Here is a 7261-nt window from a genome sequence, read left to right on the forward strand (position 1 = left end):
GTCTAAATTGGAGAAAGGCCAATTTTGACGGTATTAGGCAAGACCTTTCGAAAGCTGATTGGAGGCAGATGTTCACAGGTAAAGGGACGACTGGAAAATGAGATAACAAGAATCCAGAGAAGGTATATTCCTGTCAGGGTGAAAGGGAAAGCTGGTAGGTATAGGGAATGCTTGATGACTAAAGAAATTGAGGGTTTGGTTAAGAAAAAGAAGGAAGTATATGTCAGGTATAGACAGGATAGATCGAGTGAATCCTTAGAAGATTATAAAGGAAGTAGGAGTATACTTAAGAGGGAAATCAGGAGGGAAAAAAGGGGACATGAGGTAGCGTTGGCAAATAGAATTAAGGAGAATCCAGAGAGTTTTTACAAATATATTAAGGACAAAAGGGTAACTAGGGAGAGAATAGGGCCCCTCAAAGAACAGCAAGGCAGCCACAGAAAATGGGGGAGATACTAAATTAGTATTTTGCAACGGTATTTACTGTGGAAAAGGATATGGAAGATATAGACAGTAGGAAAGTAGATGGTGACATCTTGCAAAATGTCCAGATTACAGAGGAGGAAGTGCTGGATGTCATGAAACGGTTAAAGGTTAAAGATTAAAGGACCTGATCAGGTGTACCCGAGAACTCTGTGGGAAGCTAGAGAAGTGATTGCTGGGCCTCTTGCTGAGATATTTGTATCGTCGATAGTCACAGGTGAGGTGCCGGAAGACTGGAGGTTGGCAAACGTGGTGCCACTGTTTAAGAAGGGCAGTAAAAACAAGCCAGGGAACTATAGACCATGAGCCTGACCTCGATGGTGGGCAAGTTGTTGGAGGGAATCCTAGGGACAGGATGTACATGTATTTGGAAAGGGAGGGACTGATTCGGGATAGTCAACATGGCTTTGCGCATGGGAAATAATGTCTCACAAACTTGATTGAGTTTTTTGAAGATTGATGAGGGCAGAGCAGTAGATGTGATCTATATGGACTTCAGTAAATCATTTGACAAGGTTCCCCATGGGAGACTGATTAGCAAGGTTAGATGTCATGGAATAAAGGGAGAACTAGCCCATTTGGATACAGAACTGGCTCATAGGTAGAAGACAGAGGTGGTGGTGGAGGGTTGTTTTTCAGACTGGAGGCCTGTGACCAGTGGAGTGCCACAAGGATCGGTGCTGGGTCCCCTACTTTTTATGTCATTTACATAAATGATTTGGATGTGAGCATAAGAGGTACAGTTAGTAAGTTTGCAGATGACACCAAAATTGGAGGTGTAGTGGACAGTGAAGAAGGTTACCTCAGATTACATTGGTATGCTTTCCTTTATTGGTCAGAGTATTGAGTACAGGAGCTGGGAGGTCATGTTGCGGTTGTAGAGGACATTGGTTAGGCCACTGTTAGAATATTGTGTGAAATTCTGGTCTCCTTCCTATCGGAAATATGTTATGAAACTTGGAAGGGTTCAGAAAAGATTTACAAGGATGTTGCCAGGGTTGGAGGATTTAAGCTATACAGAGAGGCTGATCAGGCTGGGGCTGTTTTCCCTGGAGCGTTGGAGGCTGAGGAGGGAGTTGAGCCTCAAATCCTGGCTGTGTCACATAGTTGCTTAACCAAGTGTGCAAACTCTAAATATCTCTCAGCCATTCCATTTGCAAATCGAACAATATTTTCAAGGCAAGTTGTTGATATCTCGGCATTAGTCCACAAGCCAGGGGAAATACAAGAGTATTTAATAGTTGCCTAATGTGTCCCATATGCCAGATTAATTCAAATCTGGACATCCTGAAACAAACAATTATACTTACTGCAGATTTGTACTTGCCAATTAAAACTAATGTTGGGCACTCGAATTGATTGGAGGCATCTTGAAGCATGCCACAGACCTCAGTGTGGGTCCAGGGCTTATCAAGTGGGGTTTCACCTGTCATAACCCTGGGGCAAGCAAATTCTTTATTCCTAATTTCATAAAGTATACGTCCGGACACTAGGACCTTGTTGAATACACTCACTGGTGTCTTGTGGCCCAGTAGCGGGAATTGTATTAGCACTTCTATCCCTGGCCAGCTTTCCTTTATTTTCGGGCGTGACAAAAGCAGCAACCATCCTCTATATTTCATCTCTCAAACAGTATCGGCCGGAGACCTAGCAGGACCAGGGTCTCTCCTGCCTGGTTCGCCAACTGTTGAGGATGGAAATAAAGTCCTATGCAAGGAAAGAATTTGTTTATCAGGGAGCAGTACAGCTGCAAGGCCAACCGTCTCCGCTGAGCCTGGGAAACATAAACTTTAGCAAGTAGGCACTAAGATGAGATTCAAAATGGTTTCCAGGCTTTTAATATGTGACCAAATGGCTGATCCAAACCTAACAATTTTCCCACATCATTGCAGGGAATAAACAAGAAAAATGAAACAAGACTAGATAAAAACTATGTGCTCGTGCTGAATGTTGTTCATTCAGAAGTAAACCAGAAAGAGGGGTTTCCCAGGTTTCTTCTCGTGCCCTACTTAAGGAATTCTTTCTCCCTTATATCTAACTGTTAGTACCCAGCTAAGATTTTGAGGAATATTTACTTCAATAGAAATAAAGCATCTGTTATCAAATACACATAGAGATATACAGCATGGAAAGAGACATTTTCTCCCTCTCCTGCAGGCAGACACACAAGTCCGTGAGAGTGGATGTGCATTTGCAGAGTTATATTTGTATATACATTGTATTTTGCTCAAAAAAATGCACAATCTGCAGGCAGTCAATACATGTAAACTTTTGTAAAGTGTGTTCTCCCCTCCTTCTGCTGCAGGGCGGAGGGGTGCCCACTGTTGGCCTCGCGTCACCTCTCGCTCCTTTAATGACGTCACAACGCGGAAGTGGACCTGTTAGTTTCAGAGGAAAACTCCCTCCTCCTGGCAGCTCTTCGTCTTGGGAGGGGAAATTCTGTTTACCTGTACTTGTTGCAATTGGAGTGAATCCAGGGAGGGAGCAGGTGCAATCTTAGGTATGTATCTTAATTACCCGGTGAGGAGGGACAGAAGGATAGAGGTTGAGAAGGGGGAGGGGTAGATAGCTTTCCTGTTTTTATTTTTAAAATGCACCCGATTCCCACAAGTAACTGCAACATTCTTCATTGCAGCTACAAGCCGGCTTTGCGTCTTCTGTTCTTCCTCCGCCTTGGCTCCAGCACATTCAGCTTCCTTCCCTCATCCCCATCCCCCCGCCCTGAGGTCCAAGCTGACCCTCAAAAGTTCGGCTTGTTCCTCCATTCTTTCCAAGTTGTATTTTGTGGGTTTTGAAAACTTTGTCAATCCTCTAATTGAGTACGAGTTGGGAGGTTCTGTTGTAGCTGTTCCGGACATTGGTTAGGCCACTTTTGGAATATTGCGTGCAGTTCTGGTCTGTCTGTTATTGGAAGGTGTTGTGAAACTTGAAAGGGCTCAGAAAAGATTGACAAGGATGTTGAACTCAATAGGGAGTGGCTATTTTCCCTTGAGCACCTGAAACTGAGGGGTGACCCTACAGACCTTTACAAAATCATGAGGAGCATGAATAGGATAAATAGGTCTTTTCCCTGGGTTGGGAAGTCCAGAACGAGAGGGTAATAGGTCTAGGGTGAGCATGGGGGTTGGTTTAAAAGGTACATAAGGGGCAACTCCTACATTTAGAGAGCAACCGATGTACGGAATGAGGAAGCGGTGGAGGCTGGTACAATACCCATCCAAATGCCTTTTAAATGTTGTATGTGAATAGGAAGGGTGAGAGGGATATTGGCCAAGTGCTGGCAAATGGGAGTAGATTGACTTCGGATATCTGGTCAGCACGGACAAGTTGTACTGAAGGGACTGTTTTTGTGCTTTACATTTCTGTGATTCTGGCTTGCCATTAACGTTTGCCACGTCTGTATGTTCAGTATCTCTCCGGTGTCGGTGTTCATACTTTGTCTCATTTTGCTCCCCACATCCTTGGGGACATTAACTATTTTGTGTCTGATTGTTACTCAAGAAGCTGCACGGCAGTTTCATCCTGAATTGACACTTTTTCTTGCTTTCCAAAATCAGACCTGCTCACTCTCAGCAGGTTTTGTGAAAGATATTAACTTTCAGGTGGAGTTGTCCAAAATTCAGAGAAATGTCAGTCTTGATGGTTTTTGCTTTTTTGCCCCTGTAAGATCCTGAACCACCACTTTCAGGAGAATTGGAGCGGAGTGAGAATAGAGGGAGAGAGGGAGTGTGTGATGGTTCTTTCAATTTTGTGGAACAATAAAAGAAAATAATGTTCCCCCAAAAGTAGAATTGCTTGATCTGAAATGTTACCTTAGACTGACAGTGATGACTTTCTTTTCCCAGAATATCTGAAGATCTGAAGGCAGAAGTTTTAAAATCAACAGATAAAGGGTTTATGCCCAAAACATCGACTCTCCTGCTCCTCAGATGCTGCCTGACCTGCTGTGCTTTTCCAGTCCTGCAAGTTTTGACTCTGACTGTACAGCGTCTGCAATCCTCATTTTGACGTCAATATCTGACAGTGACTCAATCCAGCGGGACCCCTGCAATTTTCAACTATGATTTTTAGAAGGAGAAAAGCTTTTTGGTTCCTGTTTGAATATGTTTTCAGTATCTGTGGGACTGCATGAGAGACCCTATTGTTGCAGCGCACTGAGTGTGGAGCCTGAAACAGTTATACAACCTGGAAAGAGAAATTCACCCCGGAGAGGGCCTCTACATGTGTGTGTGCGGCTGAAGCTTTGGCCATGGAGAAACCTGAGGATCCCACCCTGTGGAGTCGCGACTGGAAGTGTGGCGACTGCGGGAAAGACTTCCATGTTTCATCTGTCCTGGAGACTCATCGATGCAGTCACACCAGAGAGAGGCCATTTCCTGCCTCGAGTGCGGATAGGCTTTCAGCAATTCCTCCAAAATGCTAAAGCGCCAGTGGGTCCACGCCAGGTGGACCTAGTGCCTTTCAGTTGCCTAGTGTGCAGGAAGGCCTTTACCCAGGCCTCTGCTCTGCTAATCCACCAACGGCTCCACACAGGGGAGAAGCCCTTCAGCTACCCCAAGTGCGGGAAGGCCTTCAGCAATCCTTCTGACCTCCAGGCCCACCATTGGGTCCACATGGGGGACAGGCCATTCCCCTGCAGAGCACGGGAAGGCCTTCAGCCGTTCCTCCACTCTGCTGAGGCACCAGTGGGTCCACACGGAAGAGAGGCTCTTCAACTGCCCAGAGTTCAGGAAGAGCTTCATCCAGGCTTCCACCCTGCTGACGCACCGGCCCTTCAGCTGTCCCGAGTGCAGGAAGGGATTCATTCAGGTGGGCAACTTGCGGATGCACCAGCAGGTCCACACCAGAGAGAGGCCCTTCAGCTGCCCCAAGTGTGGAAAAGGCTTTACCTGTTCCTTCCATCTGCTGACCCACTGGCGGGTCCATACGGGGGAGCGGCCCTTCAGCAGCCCCAAGTGCGGGAAGGCCTTCACCCAGGCCTCCACCCTGCTGACCCACCAATGGGTCCACACTGGGGAGAGGCCATTCACCTGCTCTCGGTGCGGGAAGGCCTTTACCTGCTCCTTCCACTTACAGAGACACCAGCAGGTTCATGTGCCATCGCAGGGGGATTGAAGAAGCAACGGCTGAGTGCCATTATTGACTGGACTCTCAACCCAGTTCTGGGGATTCCAAGATTCAAATACCACTGCGGCCAATGGCAGAATTGGAGTTCGGTCAGAAATCTGCAGTTCAGAATCTAACATAAAACTATTTTCACTGGAGTGGAGGGGAAAAAAACCCCATCCGATTCACTCACTTGCTTTTTAGGGAAGGAAACTGCCATTGTGGGAAAGGATTCACTCAATCGTCCCAGGTGTATCCTTTTCCTGTTCTGGCCGACATGTGACTTCAGACTCACAGCAGTGGGAAGAAAATTAATTGGATACAGGGAACGTGTTGAAATTGCTGAGTGAGACAATACTTCCTCCGGGTTAAGGATGTCCCGAGGATCCAATTACAAAGCTGACCAATAGTAAAGAACGGGGGGAGAATGTGCGCGCTTTGACCTTGAGATTGGAGTACTGTACAAGTCCTGCCTTTCCTTGTTTTAGCAAAATGCAAGCCCTCGCTTTCGTTCATACCTCTCTCATACACATGCTCTTTCTCAGACACACACCCCACAGCACTCTCACTGGCTTATACTAAATCACACTCTCACTTTACCAAGCATGCACACACTTTTATGTGCACTTTCTCACACAGACAACTCTATGGGGTGAATTTGTATTGGCAGATACATTAAATTTTGCTTAAAAAGCGCACAATCTGCAGGCAATCGATCCATGTAACCCGTGCCCTCTCCTTCACTGTTTGATCACGCAGCATTGCCCTTTGATGTGAAGGGCACTGCTTGTCGCTGGCCACTTGGGTGTTTCCTTTCTTCCTGGTGGTGAAAACTGAATAAAGATCCGTGTGTCTTTCACTGTGTCTCACACAAACAATAAAAAACAAAAATGAAGATTGTCAGACATCCTGTCACTCTGAAAATGTGTTGCTGGAAAAGCGCAGCAGGTCAGGCAGCATCCAGGGAACAGGAGAATCGACGTTTTGGGCATAAGCCCTTCTTCAGGAATGAGGAAAGTTTGTCCAGCAGGCTAAGATAAAAGGTAGGGAGGAGGGACTTGGGGGAGGGGCGTCGGAAATGTGATAGGTGGAAAGAGGTCAAGGTGAGGGTGATAGGTCAGACGGGAGTGGGGGCGGAGAGGTCGGGAAGAAGATTGCAGGTTAGGAAGGCGGTGCTGAATTCGATGGATTTGACTGAGACAAGGTGGGGGGAGGGGAAATACCTTGTCTCAGTCAAATCCATCGAACTCAGCACCGCCTTCCTAACCTGCAATCTTCTTCCCCACCTCTCTGCCCCCACCCCAGTCTGGCCTATCACCCTCACCTTGACCTCTTTCCACCGATCACATTTCCGACGCCCCTCCCCCAAGTCCCTCCTCCCTACCTTTTATCTTAGCCTGCTGGACAAACTGTCCTCATTCCTGAAGAAGGGCTAATACCCAAAACGTCGATTCTCCTGTTCCCTGGATGCTGCCTGACCTGCTGCGCTTTTCCAGCAACACATTTCCAGCAATAATACATAGACAAAGAAAAGGCAAAGTGGAACTAATGTACAGTTTAGGAGAGACTAACAAAAATAAAATCTTGGTATGGAAGAAAATATCTCGTGATTAATCATTGGAACATGAAGGCAAGACATTGTGAAGAAAAATAATGGATCTTCAACCAGGAC

At 46.4% G+C, this 7261-nt stretch overlaps 1 long non-coding RNA gene across 1 annotated transcript in view; it reads left to right on the forward strand.

The window, feature by feature from the left end:
- Positions 1 to 5945: 5945 nt before the first annotated feature.
- LOC122543567 overlaps positions 5946 to 7261 on the forward strand; it is a 28996-nt gene continuing 27680 nt past the window's right edge. The window contains exon 1 of the long non-coding RNA XR_006310104.1: positions 5946 to 6018. This is a non-coding gene — a long non-coding RNA (uncharacterized LOC122543567). The remainder of the gene's footprint in view (positions 6019 to 7261) is intronic.

The sequence above is a fragment of the Chiloscyllium plagiosum genome, chromosome 44, assembly GCF_004010195.1.
Source record: "Chiloscyllium plagiosum isolate BGI_BamShark_2017 chromosome 44, ASM401019v2, whole genome shotgun sequence".
Classification (NCBI taxonomy): domain Eukaryota; kingdom Metazoa; phylum Chordata; class Chondrichthyes; order Orectolobiformes; family Hemiscylliidae; genus Chiloscyllium; species Chiloscyllium plagiosum.